Here is a 17,740-nt window from a genome sequence, read left to right on the forward strand (position 1 = left end):
CGACCAGTTACGTGCCCAAGTTTTCACTAGTTACTGTCTAAGTAGTATTTGAGCCCAGGAAGCCCGAATCCAAGGCCAGTTATTTTCACTTTTTATTGTGAAGTGAGTGAAAGTTTACAGAGCATCAAGTGTCACGTTCATCAAGTGACCGTCCCCTCAGCAGAGCTCCCTCGTCCCACGCCCTCCTGCATTTCTGGGTGCCATGCCTCCTTCCTTCCCCACCCTCCTGAATTCTGACCTTGCTACCTTTGGATCTTGAAATGGTGACTGTTCTTTGATGCATATCTTACTAGTGCCGTCAACCCCCCTCAATGCAATCAATATCCCGATTACTGCTTGGCGGAAGACTGAGCCACAGGGTGATTTCAATTCCAGACATGAAGGGTGGACCAGGATCTCAGGGTTCCACCAGTCTCCAGCTGACCAGAACACCTGGTCTTTTTAGGATTTCGAGTTTGGTCCCACATTTTCTCCCACTCGATCCAGGATCTTGTATTGGGATCCCAGTAGTGGTAGCTAGCGGTCAGAAAAGCGAAATCCGCTTCAGGTGACAGCAGGAAGCTCGGAGCACGGCCCAGCAGCCCCCACCTGAAACGTCAGTCACATGCAGTTTGAGCTAAAATGCCACTAGGAAGACAGAAGCAAAGCTCAGGACTCTTAGTGTATTTTTATTATTTATTATTAATTTTTACATTAAAGAGTATTACATGCTTCTTAAATCACACCAAACAATACAAGAAACAGTTCATAATCTTTCCCTTAATCCTTGGGGCAACACAGTGAAAACACGAGCAGTGAAGTGCTTAAGGGTCTTTGTCAAGTTGGCAGTTACGTAACGATAGCTCCGTGATAATTGGCTGTGATCAACGTGGGACGGAAATGCAGTTTCCTCAGAGGTGTGTCCTACATCCAATATATCCAGGGTATCCTGGATTCCTGATGTGGTGCTAAGAGACAACCACAAAGTGGTTCAAACCCACCAGCCACTCCTCAGAAACCCTATACAGATTTGCTATGAGTTGGAATCGATTCAATGGCACCTAACAGTACCTGGATGTTCCGGCAAAACACACTTGCTCCGGGTCCTCCATCCAGCTTGTCAGCGTCTGACCTTCCTTCCCGAGATCTGAGCTAGCAACCTGTCTGGGACTGGCCAACTTCTGCAGCCCCATGAATCAAGAGCCTATGGTCTAACCTGCCAGCTGTGGGTTGGTCAGCCCCTACAACACCTGAGAAAGGAAAAGCCTCTAGTCCAACATGTGATGCATGGATTTGGGACTTGCCAGCCTCCATAACCCTGTGGGAGACATCCATATTTGTGCCCATTCTAAAGAGAGGTGACCAAACAGAATGTGGGACTCATCGGACAACACCATTACTATCCTATGCAAGTAACATTTTGCTGAAGATCATTTTTTAAATGGCTGCAGTAGTACACTGACAGGGAACTGCCAAAGGTTCAATCCAGATTCAGACAAGGATGTGGAACCAAGGATATCATTGCTGATGTCTGGTGGATCTTGGCTGAAGGCAGAGAATACCCAAAAGCTGTTTACCTGTGCTTTATTGACCATGCAAGGGCTTTAGACTGTGTGGATCATGACAAGCTATGGACAACACTATGGAAAATGAGTTTTCTGGAATACTTAATCATGTTCATGAGGCATCTGTACATAGACCAAGAGGCAGTCGTTCAAACAGAACAAGGGGACATGGAATGGTTTAAAATCAGGAAAGTTGTGTGCCAAGGTTGTATTCTTTCACCATATTTATTCAGTTTCTATGCCAAGCAAATAATCCAAGAAGCTGGATTACATGAAGAAGGATGCGGCATCAGGATTGGAGGAAGACTCATTAACAACTTGGGATATGCAGATGATACAACCTTGCTTGCGGAAAGTAAAGAAGATCAAAGACCATAGTCTTCAGGATGGGTTACACCTCAAAGTAAAAACCGAACAAAAACCAAAATCCTCACTACTGGAGCAATAAATAACATCATGATAACTGGTGAAAAGACTGAAGCTGTCAAAGACTTGGTTTTGCTTGGGTCCACAAGCTACACTCAAGGCAGCAGCAGTCAAGAAACGAATCGACATACTATGTGAGGCAAATCTGCAAAAGACCGCTTTAAAGTGTTCAAGAATAAAGATGTCTGAGAATTAAAGAGCGCCGGACCCAAGACATGATTTTTTCAAGCCTCATATGCATGTGAAAGTTAGCCAACAAGGAAGGAAGACCATAGAAAATTGATGCATTTGAGTGATGGTGTTGGAGAAGACTATTAAAGGTACCATGGACTGCCAGAAGAACAAACAAATCTGTGTTGGAAGAAGTACAGTCAGCATGCTCCTTAGAAACTAAGATGGTCAGATTTTGTCTCTCAAACATCAGACATGTTATTAGGACAGAGCAGTCCCTGAAGAAAGACATCATGCTTGGTAAAGTGGAGGGTCCGTGAAAAAGAGGTAGCCCCCGAAAGAGATGGATGGATTGGCACAGTGGCAGCAAAAATGGGCTTAAGTGTAGCAGCAATTGTGAGGACGGCGCAGGACTGGGTGAGGTTTCGTTCTGTTGTACATAGTGTCGCTATGGGTCGGAAGCGACTCGACGACGCCTAACCACCACCACCATGGGAGCCGTTTACTTGAGATACTTCTGTCTGCACATCTATTTATACAAACACTTTACTTGTTTTGCTTTTTCTAGAGAATCCAGATTAAGACAAAAGGGCTACGATATTTTCTGTCGTTAAGTTGTCCACCTGTACAAAGTTGTGTGATACACGAGGATGAGTCGAAAATTATCCAAACTCTGGTTATATTAAAATGCCCATCCCAATGATACCAACACTGAGCGTGCACGTGAGTGATTCTGCGGACAGACGAGTCACAGTAGATTATGTGGCAAATCATTTGTAGCTCAGCCATGGCTGTGCCTATGAAATCATGCACAACAGACTTGAGTTTCAAAAAGTTTGGGTACCAGAAGAGCATAAACAGAAGCGTTTGGACATCTGCAAACAAAATCTGGACCGATACTGGAAGAAAGGTAAAATTTCGTTTTGAGGTGTTAAAGCATCCTCTCTATAGTCCTGATGGTGCTCCATCAGACTTTCTCCTGTGCAGTACTCTAGCAGCAGCCCTTTGAGGATGAAGACATACCTCTGATGAAGAAGTGAAGACAGCGGCACATTCATGGCTTGCAGCTCAGCCTGAAACATTTTTTAATAAGGGAATAATATGAAAGCTTGCTGAAAGATGGACAAAGTGTATTAAAAAGCAGGAGATTATGTTGGAAAATGCTGTATTTTTCTTTTCTAAAAGTTGATTAACTTCTACAGCCAAAGTAAGAATACTTTTGGACTCACCTTCGTATATACAACGACCAAATGTTTTTTAAAAAAGGACCTGCTGAGGCTGCTTCTGTGCAACCACCTCCCGGGATATGGTTCCTTGGTTTGGAGGTTGAGAGCCCTGCTTTCCAGGGTCATCCCAGTTAATAGGCCTATTAGCATGCTTAGTGTTTCTGTTTTACCTCCTCATTCATTGCTCTTAAAAGCCTGCAAGTGGCCCTCCAAGACACAACAACTCATCTCTTTTTAGTTTAGAGCAACACAGGGAGAAGGGAGAGTCATAAATTGGAGGAGAATAGGGAATGTGTGGAGTCCTCATATGGTACTTTGGATCAGCACTGGATCAGCTAACTACAGAGTCAGTGGTTCAAACCCACCCATTGCTCCTTGGAAACCCTATACAGGGTCGTTACGAGTCAGAACTAACTCAATGGCACTTAACAACAACATGGAATGTGTGGCTAATTGCCTCTTTTGCCATGACACCATTACTGAACTCTTTGATCAAGAGTATAAAAGAATCTTGATCAAAAGGGGGGATTATGCAGAACCGAATTTAACATTCTTACAGACTCTATAGTTAGACTGTTGTTGTTAAGTGCCGTCGAGCCAATTCTAACCCATAGCGACCCTGTATAGGTTTTCCAAGGAGCGGCTGGTGAGCTTGAACCACCGACCTTGCAGTTCAAAGGTCTTTGCAGTCTGACGCATTAGCCCACAGTGCCATAGATCCCTGGAAATACTGCCTTGAGATAATCTTTAAATCTTAAACCAAAAACATCCCTGACATCTTCTTAAAACTAGACAGCCTACACTGTGAGAACAAGGAAGTTGTTCACCGGGAAGCCATCAAGGCAAGCAATTGGGTCCCTTCAGGACAAACCCTCCTCCAAGACTGAAACTCAAAGGGAACACATGAGCAGGCAATAAGCTTGCTGGTGACCACACTGGTCTACTGGTGAGTGGAAGAGGGGGAAAGGCAGCAATGAACAAATGGGCTCCACATTCCATTGACTCCCATTGACCTAGAGATGAGTGAAAGAAGAGGAAGGGCTGGTTGGTCCAAAGCGTGGTGAGATCTGGGGACTCCTGAGCCCATGGAGTAGGACATAGCCATGGAGAGCTAGAGCTGAGAGTGAAGCATCCAGCTGATATGAAGTGAGGGAGATGCACAAGAATGCCCAAACTTGCAGATAGTACCCCTCTGACCTAGCTCAATGGCTTGATGATCAGAACTCAACTAGAGGAAGATAAAAAAAAAAAATTCTGGATAAAGGAAACGAGTGTAAATTGCTGCAACTTGACCTATACTTATGAATGTAGTAGCTCAAAATACTAACTGAGAGGGAAGGAGTCTTCAAATCAAGTACCAATCCTAACGCCTTTGTATACAAGGTAGATAGGGACAGGCAATTTAGACATTGGCTACCTAAAATGAGGGGGGCGATAAAAGCATGAAATGACTGGCTTTACAATTTTCAAGAGGGAGTTTAGTTGAAGAGTGTGTGGAGGAAGGTAGAGTCCCCACTGAATAGTTTTCATCTTGTCTAGATAGGTGTGGTGAAGAGATGGGGGATAGGATTCTTGTGATTCAATAGTGAGTAATTGTTATCATGACTAATTACAACTGTCACAACTGTAAAGGCAGAAGTTTTATAATAAAACGGAGGGAGTAGTTGTAGCGTAGGGGTTATGAATCAGGCTGCGAACTGCAAGGTCAACTATCATTTGTTCCGCAGGAGAAAGATGAGGCTTTCTGCTCCTGTAAAGATTTACAGCCTTGGAAACCCTGTACAGGGTAGCTATGAGTCGGAACCAACTCCACGGCACAGAACAACAACAAGTTAATCTTACAGATCAGAAACAGAGGAACCTAGGACCATCAAGTGAGAAGAGCACAAGTGGAATGTTTGACCCTATCCAGAGAAGCAGCAACACCAAAGACGGAGGCAGAGATGAGGACATGGAGAGAGGGAGCAGCTGAGGACTCTAGACTCATGGAAAGAGAAAGGCTGTGTGCTGGCGGCCAGGAGGCAGGCTTGCAGAATGTGCCCTTTGGTTGTTTAAATGCTTATATATTCCTGTGTGTATCTGTGTACATCCCCCGCAAAAAAACAGAGGGACTAGAAGCAAATACTGTTGAATGATGATACACAGAGGAGATTGTTATCAATGCAATGAAACGATGGTGCAAAGCTGATGTTCTCCCATGTAAACCATCACTCAGTTCACAATAAAAAAAATAAATAAACAGCCTAACTTACTGACTAGTGAAAACAATGTCTTTCTTGAACATCATATTCCTTTAAGAACTACGTGCATGTGGCCAAACTGAATCAGCCACTGGAGAGATGAGACCGGAACCGTAAGGGCCAATCAATGAGGAGCACCCAGAAGGGGGCGTGAGAACAGCTACAGCACCAAAAGAACGTCATCAGTGTCACTGAACGGCTCATGAAGAAATGGTGCATTGGTGTACTGTTCTGCAGTGTGTGTTCCCAACAGCAACAAAAAAATGTTTTAATATACTAACGGGAAATCTTTCCACCTGACCTACACTGATACATGGGGCAAAGGGGGATGGGACCATACAACTCGCACGTACTTGAAACTGGCTGTTTTTCATTTGCTCATCTACCTTGGCTCCCTTGAGGAGCTAGGTGGGAGGGAGGTGAGAAGCGCTACAGTAGAAGACCACTAGGTCCTTTTCAACTCCTTTTCCAGGATCCACAAAAGAATCCATTCTCCCTGGTTGTCTCCTCTGGGCAAGCGCTTGACTCGTGTCTCTGCGTACAAGGAGAGAGGAGACAAGGACAGGAGACGCATGTGAGCCTGCGTTCAGAAGTGGGAAACCTGGTGTGCTGGTCAGACACCTGGCGCTCCTGAGGACACAGTGCACCTCACCATCTCGTCACTGCGCAGGACACCACCCTGTGCATTCTCTCTGGGCAAATGAAAATCTCAGGCTGCTTTCTCTCCTCTAGCAGGGCTCAGGGTGTGAGAAATCAATCTGATACGGGCTTAACTTCAATCTAAATTAAGAAGTCAATAATAATGGAAAGGAAGAAAGGAAAATCAAATCAGCTACAGCCAGCTCTGCTACAGGGCTTGTGTGAAACCCCGACTGTACTTCAGTATGACTGATGTGCATAGCACAAGGACCGTGGGGAAGCAAGCTCCCTGTTTGATTATGCACAAAGCTCTCTGCTAAAACCACACACAAAACAAAAACTGCTGGGTGAACACAGAAAACTGCAATAGCTGAAAAATACACAAAATGCACATACAATGGGAACACCGTGTGTTCTGAGTCCCACGCATCCATCTCGGCTGTGACAGCTTTCTGTGAGGCAACTGTCAGATTTCTGTACTTACAGTGAGTCATCGCTGCAACTTCTGCGATGACCCCCAACTCCACCGGCAAGCTTCAGGTCTTTCTAAGGGAAGAGCCGCATTGATTATTGTATTTAATCATCCAACGTGTAAAACTGTACTGTTTTTAGTAAGCTCCTGCCTTTGAGGCCCTATGTAATATCAAGGGTTAATGAGCTCACCTGCTAACTTAAAAGTGGTAAGTCCAAGGCCATCCACAACTGCCTCGGAAGAAAGCCCTGGCAATCTGTTCCAAAGAATCCGCCACAGAAAGCCCTCCGGAGCACACAGGGAGCTCCTGTGTCCATGCATCACTAACAACACTTTTGAGTGTTATGCACCCAAGTTTTTAGTGGGCAGTTTTGGAAAAGATGGGGATTTTTAGGAACGTATGTGCTGCATTCCAGCAGACATGGCTGTACAGCTGGACATCTATTGTTCACAGAGATTCTCATTCCGAAAGCAGCGACACCTTCAAGAAGGAAATGCCGGAATGTTCCCTTTGCTCACCTGCCTGTGCTCCTCTGGGAAAGAGGATGGAAGCCGGAGGAAGCAGGCAATTCAGCAGAGTGCCGGAGCAGCCGCCGCCAATGCAGAGCCCGGCGGAGCCTTGGTGTGTATCTGACCTACCATCACAAACAACCCTGCTTATGTGTGGGAATCCATTTCTTCACTGAAAAGGAAAAGCTAACACAGGAGGGCAGGTACCCTGTGGCCCAAGGGGATTTTCAGCAACAGGTAGGGAAGGCCAGATGCTGTTGACACCCCACCTGGTATCAAGCTTGGGCGTCAAGAGAGAAATACGACACGTGGTGCTGAGGCAGTGTCCTGGGGATCATGGCTCATGCAGCTCTGTGACTCTACCCGTCCTTTCCCATCTCCCAACACAAGGGACACAGAGTGAAGATGGAGACAGTCTAATCTCTCTGCCTGTGTAGGGTAAGGACCACTTCAGCAATGAAAGTATTTAAGGAAGAGAACAGCTCTGACTTTCTGGAATCAGAGTCAGAGAAATCAATTAAATACAGACAGTCACTAACTTACAAGGGCACAAGTGCATTGCCAAGCACACTTTCTCTGGCCCAGTCACAGGAATGCCATGTCGACAGAGTCCCAACTCAAGTAGCCGCACAATGCTGGGCGAGAAAAAAACGGAACTGACACAGAGGCACGGGGTGAGGGGTGAGTCTTCTAGCTGAGAGGCTAGTGGGAGAAAGGTGAGTTAAAAATGCCCAATATCAGCTTCAAACGATCAGTGCTGTGAAGTTCGGTCGGGTCACTTTTGCTCATAGTGATCCTGTGTAATAGGGGTTCCCAGCAGTGGTTGTAGGGTTTGAACCACCAACCTTTTGGTTAACAGTCCAGTGCTTTTTCTACAGCCACTCACCAGGACTAGTGGCTGCATAATTTTGCCTCAAGAAACCAGAAGCCTCTTCAGATCAGAATGTCCAGAATTCATAACACCAAACGGGTCCAAAAAACCCCACATCTTTTTGAGGTGGTGTGACGTATAAGAGAGTAGAAAACAGAGAAGCTGGTAAGACATCACCTGGATGGAACTGAGAAAACTTAATTTGTCTCCAACTCAATTCCTAGTGTCTCCTCCTCCCTGCTCCCCTAAGGAAGCTGAGGAAAAAGATAGTCCAAGTTCAAGAATCTGTTTATCTGGCAAGCACAGAAAGCCGCTAAATAAAATCTTTGCAATTGTTTAAAAAAAAAAAAAAAAAAAGAACCGGTTATCTCTTACACTGACCTCTTCTGGATGCTCCACAACAGAAAACTAATTTAACTGTAAACACTAAGTTGCTTTTGGAAGTCTCTTCCAGATCAATGTATTATATAACAATCTGAATAGGTTTTTCAACCTACGTAAGTCACAAATGTAGTCTAGCTGATGAAAAGACAAATACTGCTTGTAATAATGTTGTTCTTAGGTGCAGTTGAGTTGATTCCAACGCACAACAACCCCATAGATAACAGAGCCAAATGCTACCTGGTCCTGCATCATTCTCACAGTCATTTTCAGTTTGAGATCACTGTTACAGCCACTGTGTCATTCTAGCTCACTGAGGGTCTTCCTCTTTTATGTTAACCCTCTAGGAGGCATGATGTCCTTCTAAGGGGATGACCTGCTCCGGATCACATGACCAAAGTATTAGCCAAAGTCTGACCACTCTCACTCCTGAGAAGAGTCCCAACTGTACATCTTCCACGCCAGGCGGGTTTGTTCTGGTGGTCCACGGCACATTCAGTGGTCTTCACCAGTACCACAGCGCAAAAGCATCGATTCTTCTTTGGTCCAGCATCCACATGCATAGCAGGCAACTGAAAAGACGAAGGCTTGGGTAAAGTGCACCTTAGTGTTCAGAGCGGCGTTTTTAACGAGATCTTTTGCAGCAGGTTTATCCAAAGCATTTCCTTACTGCTGCTTCTATAGGTGTTGACTGTGGATCCAAGTAAAATGAGTATTGGACAACTTCAATCTTCTCTCCATTTATCACCATGTTGCTTGATGGTCCAATTGTGAGGATTTTTGTTTTCCTTATGCTGAGGTGTAATCTACACCAAAGGTGTTAGTCTTTGTAACAAACAAGATAAAAAATATACTCGAACTCTCTCACCCTAACACTCAATTCTGGGTCTGTAAGTGTTAGGGATTTCCTAGAAGGACTTATATACATTTTATTTAAAAAAACCAAAAAAAACAAAAAACTGGCAACAGCTATTTAAAATATATACAAGCAAACATCATCACTGGTAAAACAGCAAAATCCCATGGGTAAAAATCAATTCATTTTCTAAAAGCAAGCCAACTCTCCTCCCCTCACCCCGGACAATTAACTCGTAAAGAATTTTACTGAAAATAAATTCTATTCGATTTGAGTAATTATAGGAGATAAACCATGTTAGCGTTCTCCCTTTCCCCTGACTTAATGAATTAGGGTACACAAAAACTTCAATAAAAATGACAGAAAGGCTTATAAGCATCATTCAGATCTCTACCATTCACTTTCATTCCAGAAACCTGCCAGTTCCGTTAAAACATCACAGAAAAATGGGACTGTCCTAGGTCAACATGTGTATTTATCACCAATGAATTTAAACATTGCTTACAAAGTACAGTCAACTTCAGAAATGAAATCTCTTTCGAAAGCTAGATTTTTTTAAAAAGCTACAGCAAAAAACAAAAGAACTTCAGCAAAAGCTCTGGGTTTTCTGAGAACCACAGTCACATACTGTAGATCATTTTTCTTCAAATCTTCTCTTCCTTATTTCAACTAATGTCTATACAAAACCCAGGAAGGAAACAATCTAGAATGTGAAATGGGAGGTTAGACAGGGAAATGAGACAACATGAATTTGGGAGAAAGTAGGAATGCTTCACTTTTCTTGCTTTTTAACAATTTGCTTGCTATTTCTATGCCCTTTGGCATGCATGGCGTCCCAGTGTGGCAAGGTCGGTTTGAACCACAAGGTCGGTGGTTCAAACTCATGAGCTGCTCCCTGGAAACCCTGTACAGGGTCACTGTGAGTTGGAACCCACTAGATGGCACTCAACAACAACAACCTATCATATCGTGCACACGGAGCCCCGGGGCGCTGCAGGGTAAGAACTGGACTGTTAGCCAAAAGGTTGGTAAGATGCCTTCAGCATTTCCTTCCCATCTGCAACAAAACAGGGGCCTTACTTCTACCTCTTGTTCACAACTGATCAATATCGCCAGAAGAACATCCAGCTAGAGAGTAAGACTCAACAAGTATGCGAATAAAGAATGACTGGCTGTGCCCACCCCTCATTTACAGGATGACCTGTGTGTCCTTGCTCCTTTCCTATTTCCCCAGCTAGTGTCACCCTCCCAGCCCAAAACGACAGCACACACAGTGCAACGGCCAAACTGACTACCTCAAAGGTCAGGCCATGCTACGGACGGTGCCTACCCCATCCTAAGATCTGAGGTCCCACTGGGTGGGTGCCATTCACATGGATGCCTGCCAGTATTGATGCTTATTTACACCAATAATGCTGTCGTCATCATTACTCTGGATAGTTACGCTTTTGTATTTACAAAATGAAAAAGACGTCACAGTAACAGCCATTGAAAACAAGTGAGCTTCCAAATCAGCATCAATCCAGGAGCGAGGGCATGGAGAGAAGTGGTGTTTGGTGTTGTTTTTTAATCTATTTTTCTGATTGAATTGTTAGGTCACACATTAAATCAATGCTTTGGAAACAAAAATAAAACTCTGCAATCAATGTGTTTTTAATGGCAGGCATTGTATTCCAATATTGCAGCAGAAAGCTTAATTGAATAGATCTTATTTTAAAATAACCTTACACATACACACGTAACTTTTCGGACGAAATCTTAAAATGCAAAGTGTTCTAAATTAATAGAGTAAAAGTTCTGATAGGCCAGGAGACTGCCAGCTGCTGAGAACTATCACACCTGCTCTAACAACGAGAGACAACGCCATCAGGGACGGACACAGCTGACGCCATCAAGCGCCACGCTAGAGGCCAGCCAACGTAAAACGGACTTCGCCAACCTTGTAGGGAGGTGGCTTGCTCCACTAGCTGGTTCCCTAGCTGCTTTGGAGCAGGATAAAGTAAACCACAGCCTGCCACCTGCTCCACTAAGGAGAAGGAGACTTCAAGGCACATTACTGTGGGCAAAAGAAAGAATGAAAAGAACTACCTTCTGGAGCCTTAGGATCAAACTTCTGAAAGCTATCTCAAAAAGATATACAAGCAGAAAAGACAGGAAGACACCCCAGATAGAGAGCCGTGAGGAGTAAATATCAGCCACCCTGATAATGCCCACCTACAGGCGTCCAGTCGAATTCCAACTCAGAGACTCAGACAACTACTCCACAGAGTTTCTGAGGTTGTCATCTTTATGGAAGGCATCTCTCTCCCATGGAGCGGCTAGTGAGGTTGAAGTACCCACCTTACAGTTAGCAACCAACAACCTGACTTAACCCACTGCATTATTTACCATGTTGTTGTTATTATGTGCCATGGAGTCCGTTCCGACTCATAGCCACTCTGTACAGGGTTTCCAAGGCTGTAAGTCTTTACAGGAGCAGAAAGCTCATCTTTCTCCTGCAGAACAGCTGGTAGTTTCAAACTGCTGACCCTGAGCTTAGCGGCCCGATTCGTGACCACTACGCTACCAGAGCTCCTTGCTATTTACCACACATATGCTAAATTCCCATGAAAAGACTTTAAAACAATAGTTTAAAAGAGTGAACAAGATTTATATTTCTGCAATAGACAGGTTTCAAAAATATGTTAGCGACTATATTAGTGATGATGTCCTGGTGTGGCGCTGCGGGTTAATGCGCCAGAACGCAAAGCCGTTTGAACTGCAGGGTCAGCGGTTCAAGCTCACCAGCTGCTCCTCAGAAACCCTATATAGGGTCATTATGGGTCGGACTGGATAGAATTTAACAACAACAACAGGCTGAGATTAGAGTCCTGGTGTGTGATGTGGCGCTGTGGGCTAATGCACTAGACCGCAAAGTTATTTGAACTGCAAGGTCGGCAGTTCAAGTGCACCAGCTGCTCCACAGAAACCCTATACAGGGTTGCTATGGGTCGGAGCCAATGGCACTTAACAACAACAAAATATTAATGATACTATGTCAGCAATGGAGGAAAACACAAAACAAAACCGGTAATGGTTCAGACTAAATTCCTCTGGGGAGTAAGAGAGGACATAGAGCATGAAATGTCTTCAAATTATTAGTAAGATTTTGTATGTTTTACTAACAAAGATATAAAACAAGTACAATGCATTATTAGTGTTTAGTTATTTCGTATTTAGGTACTTGGGATACTACCTTTAAAAAACAATAACAAAGGACCGAGTGTGAGGGTTGGAAATGTAAAGGTAGATGTTTTATAGCAAGGAGGGGAGTGATTAACTTTCCAGTCTAGGAGAAGAGCGGAGAGCGGGACCCTACCCAGAGAAGCAGTGATGCCTGAGATGGAGGCAGAGACGATGACGTGGAGCGATGGAGCAGCTGCGGAGTTTGACTTTAGATCCAGAGAGGGAGAGGGACTGTGTGCTGAAGACCGGGGGGTGGGGTGGGGGGGCAGGCTTGCAGAGTATACCCTTTGGTTGGTTGATGATGCATAGAGGGCATTGTAACCATGGCAATGAAACGATATACGATAGGATGAATGTAAAACTAAAGTTCTCCCATGTAAACTATCACATAACTCACAGTAAAACATTAAAATAAAAAAAACAAAAAAAAAACAAACCCAATAACAAAACTATATTTAAATTGTCTTCCACACAAAAAAAATGCTAGTAACAGTTTGTGAATGACCCTGACAATGTCTTTTTGAAGTACTTTTTGTCTTGCCCACAATGCCTTACATTTACAGAAAGAATGGAGTCCTGAATTATGGTGGTGTTGAAAACCCATATTGTTCCATTAACAGCCATTCTTATATCATTTATAAATATCAAGGTTATCACTTCAAACATGTTTGGAGTACTAGCAGTCCCATTAATCCACCTACAATTCTGACAAAACTCCGCCAGGAACTTGGACCACTGGGAGCCTTCAGCCACCTAGGAGATAAATATAGGACTGTGGTGATTTTTCTTGAATGCACCAGATTTATTATTTTTTTTAATTAGTAGAAAAATGGCTAAAGGTTTTATATAATAGCTGATGCTTTATTCATTCTATCTATACTGGACTAAGACACATTCTAGTACAAGTTGAAGATGATTTTAAGATAGCATCCTTACTTGTTATCTGAATTTTCAATGCATCATCTTTTAGTCTACATACTATATAAACATCTAGCAATATTTCTCTATTTAAAAGACCAAAGTACTCAACTGCAGTGATCATAAAAATAAAAGGATACATGGTGTTCATCCAAGTGAAATTAAATTCTACCTGAAGAAGGGGCAGCACAACATGACTGGGTTGTAAAACAAAGGCACTAAGTACCCAGTAAGAAGGACATCATGTTTGGTAAGGTGGAGGGTCAGAGGAAAAGAGGAAGACCCCCAACGAGATGGATTGGCCAGGTGGCGGCATCGACAGACCCACGCGTGGCAACAGTAGTGAGGTTGGCCCAGGATTGGGCAGTGTTTCGTTCTGCTGTGCATAAGGTCACTATGAGTCGGTGCCAATTCGATGTCACATAACAACAACAAGAAGGCCCAAGTCTCCTGGTTGAGCTGCTGGTTTACCTCCCAACCCATAATTACATTTTTAGTGGAGATGACAAGCATGTGAGAATTATCCCCACCAAAATCCCTAATCTCAGTCCACAAAAGACACCCCAAAGAAACAAAACACATTTAGAATTCCTCACCTTTATGACCCCCCTTCAACTACTAAACTGTCAGTGTGTCACACAGTGGTGGCTTGCGTGTTGCTGTGGTTCTAGAAGCTAAGTCACTAATACTTTAAATATCAGCAGGAGCCACCCATGGTGGACAGGTTTCAGCTGAGCTTCCAAACTAGGAAGAAGGAAAGGCAGGCTGCTTCTGAATATTTAGTCACTGAAACCCTTAGGACTAGCAGTGATACATTCTCAGATAGCACCAGGATATTGAATATTGAAACAGGATAAACACTGTCACATAAGAGCCAGATGATGAGCCACTCAGGATGAAAGACACTCAAAACACGACTGGGGAAGAGTTGCCTCCTCAAAGCAGAGTTGACTGAGATGATGTGAATGGAGTAACAACTCAAAATGAAGAGAAACAGCTGTTGGTTTTTAAGTGCTGTCGAGTCGATTCCGACCCATAGCGACCCTGCATAGGGTTTCCAAGGAGCGGCTGGTGAGCTTGAACCACTGACCTCGCAGTTCAAATGGCTTTGCAGTCTGACGCATTAGCCCACAGCGCCACACCAGGATTCCAGAAACAGCTGTAAACATCCCATAATAATTGGAACATGGAATATACAAAGTATGAATTTATAAACACTGGAAGCTGTCAAAAGTGAGATGGAATGCCTAATGATAGATACCATACACATTAGTGAGCTGAAATGGACTGGTATTGGCCATTTAGAATCTGGCAAGCATATGGTTTATTGTGCTGGGAATGACAAATTGAAGAGGAATGGTGTCAGATTCATCATCAAAAAGAACACTGCAAGATCTACTGAAGTACGATGCTGCTTGTGATAGGAAAATACCCACAAGCCAGAAGACCAGTTAATACTACTATTATTCAAATTGACATACCAACTATTAAAACCAGTGATGATGAAATTGAAGAATTCTACCATCTTCTTAAATCTGAAACTGATCAAACATGCAATCAAGATGTATCGATTATTCCTGGTGACTGAAATGAAAAAGTTGGAAACAAAGAAAAAGGATCAGTAGTTTCAAACTATGACCTTGGTGACAGAAACAATGCTATAGATAGCATGATAAGAACTTTGCAAGACCAGTGATTTCTTCATTGCAAAAACACTGTTAAAACAACATGAAAGACTATACACATGGACCTCAGCAGACGGAATAAACAGAAATCAAATTGGCTACCTCTGTGGGAACGGCGGTGGTGGTGGTGTGCCATGGAGTTGGTTCCGACTCAGACCCTATAGACAGTTTCCAAGGCTGTAAGTCTTTACAGGAGCAGAAAGCCTCTTTCTCTCATGGAACCACTGGTAGTTTCGAACTAGCTGACCTTGGAGGTTAGCAGCCTAACTTGTAACCACTACGCTACCAAAGCTCCTTCATCAGCGGGAACAGATGGTGGCAAAGCCAAAACAAGGCCGGGGCAGACTGTGGAACAGACCATCAACTGTTCATATGCAAGTTCAGTCTGAAGCTGAAGAACATTAAAACAAGTCACAAGAGCTAAAATTTGACCTTGGACATTGTTGTTGTTATTGTTGTTATGTGCCATGGAGTCAGTTCCAACTCACATGGGTTGGAACCCTGTATAGGGTTTCTGAGGAGCAGTTGGTGAATGTGAACCATCGCTCTTGCCATTCAAACAGATCTTGAGGTTGAGGGCTTATCCTAAGGTGCCACATCAAAATTCAGAGATCATCTCAAGAACAGATTTGATGCACTAGACCAGGGACAGGGAACCTTTTTTCTTCCAAAATTGATAACATTCTTTCCAGGCCAAATTAAAAATTAAGTCTGCTATTTTGTGTACATCAAAAAAAAAGAATCACAGAGGGAACTGTTGAATGATGATGCATGGAGGGGATTGTAATCACTGCAATGAAACAAAGTATGATAGGATGAGTGTAAAACCGATGTTCTCCCATGTAAACTAACAATTCACAATTAAAGCTTGGGGAGGGGGGAATTAAAACCATAAAAAAAATCTAGTCTGTTATATTTGATCAAACATTTCGTTAACTCACTCCTATTGGGAACTGTCCTGGTGTGGCACTGTGGGTTAATGCATCAGACTGCAAAGCCGTTTGAACTGCAAGGTCAGCGGTTCAAGCTCACCAGCTGCTCCTCGGAAACTCTATACAGGGTCACTATGGGTCGGAATCAACTTGACGGCACTTAACAACAACAATGGGAACCGTGATTGCCTTTGCAGGGCCAGACAACATGATTCAGCATGCCATATAAGGCCAGACATCCCCCAAGCCTGCATTAGACATTAATGACCGAAGAGCAGAAGAGTTGTAGGCTGATAGCAAGAACATCATAAAGTAATAAATAAGAAGGTCATTAAGAAGACAAGAAAGAAGGAAAAGACCAAAATGATGTTTTCATCAGGAGGGACCAGTTCCTGGAGAAGGACTTCATGTGCAGTAAAGTGGAGGGTCAGCAAAAGAGAGGAAGGTTCCCAACAAGATGGACTGACACTGGGCTCAAGTGTAACAAGGAGTGTGAGGATGGTGCAGGCCTAAGGTCGCTATGAGTCAGAACCGACCTGACGGCACCTAACAAGTATCTGGTCCACCTTGAACTTTCCATTTTTGAGCTGTGAGCAGTAGCAGCGTGTGGTTTACCTGAGGGTAATCTGGTTTGTTCTCCATTTCAACGGAGAGCCTCGGTTACTAAACTGGTTGCAAAGAGATTTCCTAGCAGGTCAGCAGCTTTTTAAATAAATTCAACAAGAGGCTAAGGAAAAGGCTGTGAGACTAGGATGAGAAATTGTTTCTATTATTCCCCTTTCTCTGTCTCTGAAAACCATGCTCATTCTTCAAACCTTACTCAAATGCCTTCTCTTTTGGAAAGGCTTACCTAATCTCTCCAGGCAGAAGAAACTATTCCTTTACAACAATAAGCTGACAACTGCCAACGTTCTATCAGCAGTAATGCCCTCTCCCCTGAGCTCCAGACTCAGCCACCTCTTCAACATCTCTACCTGCAGTTGTAGCAGGCATGTCAGGTTTATCATATCCAAAGGGAACTCGGTTCCCATTCGTTCCCCCAAAACTAAAACAATCCCTGCTTCCCCAGTGTTTGCCATCTCAGTAAAACGAACCACCAGTCTACCAAACTGCACTTTTCCCGAAAAGCCAAATCCAATCCACCAAAATCTGTCAGTTCAATCTTCAAGTTGTCAAGTGCCCTGGAGTTGGTTCCGACTCCTAGCAATGCCCCTGTATTAAGATTTCCAAGGCTGTAAATCTTCACGGGAGCAGAAAGCTTCACCTTTCTTCGGCAGAGCAGCTAATGGGTTTGAATTGCTGACCTGGCAATTAACAGTCCAGTGCTTACCCCACAGCATCAAACATCAAGAGACTTTAAATCTGAATGATTCTCACTACCTTCAATGCCACAACCCTGGGCAAAGCCACAATCTCTATGGTTCTTTTAACTGGCATCCCTGTAACAACTGGCCAGCTTCTAATCATACCACGACACACACATCTCCCATGGCCTACTCTTCCGGCACCAGCCAGAATGGACTTTCAAAAATACACCCCCGCTCTTAGCTAAGCAATACCATTTACAATAGCCACCCAAAGGATGAAATATCTAGGAATAAATGTAACCAGAGAAACAAAGGACTTATACAAAGAAAACTACAA

At 43.7% G+C, this 17,740-nt stretch overlaps 1 protein-coding gene across 1 annotated transcript in view; it reads right to left on the minus strand.

Moving 5' to 3' along the window:
• The window catches only part of VAPB (VAMP (vesicle-associated membrane protein)-associated protein B and C), a 65,914-nt gene that overhangs the window by 22,023 nt on the left and 26,151 nt on the right, over nucleotides 1–17,740 (minus strand). The window lies entirely within an intron of this gene.

This window comes from Chrysochloris asiatica, unplaced genomic scaffold (assembly GCF_000296735.1).
Source record: "Chrysochloris asiatica unplaced genomic scaffold, ChrAsi1.0 scaffold00023, whole genome shotgun sequence".
Classification (NCBI taxonomy): Eukaryota; Metazoa; Chordata; class Mammalia; order Afrosoricida; family Chrysochloridae; genus Chrysochloris; species Chrysochloris asiatica.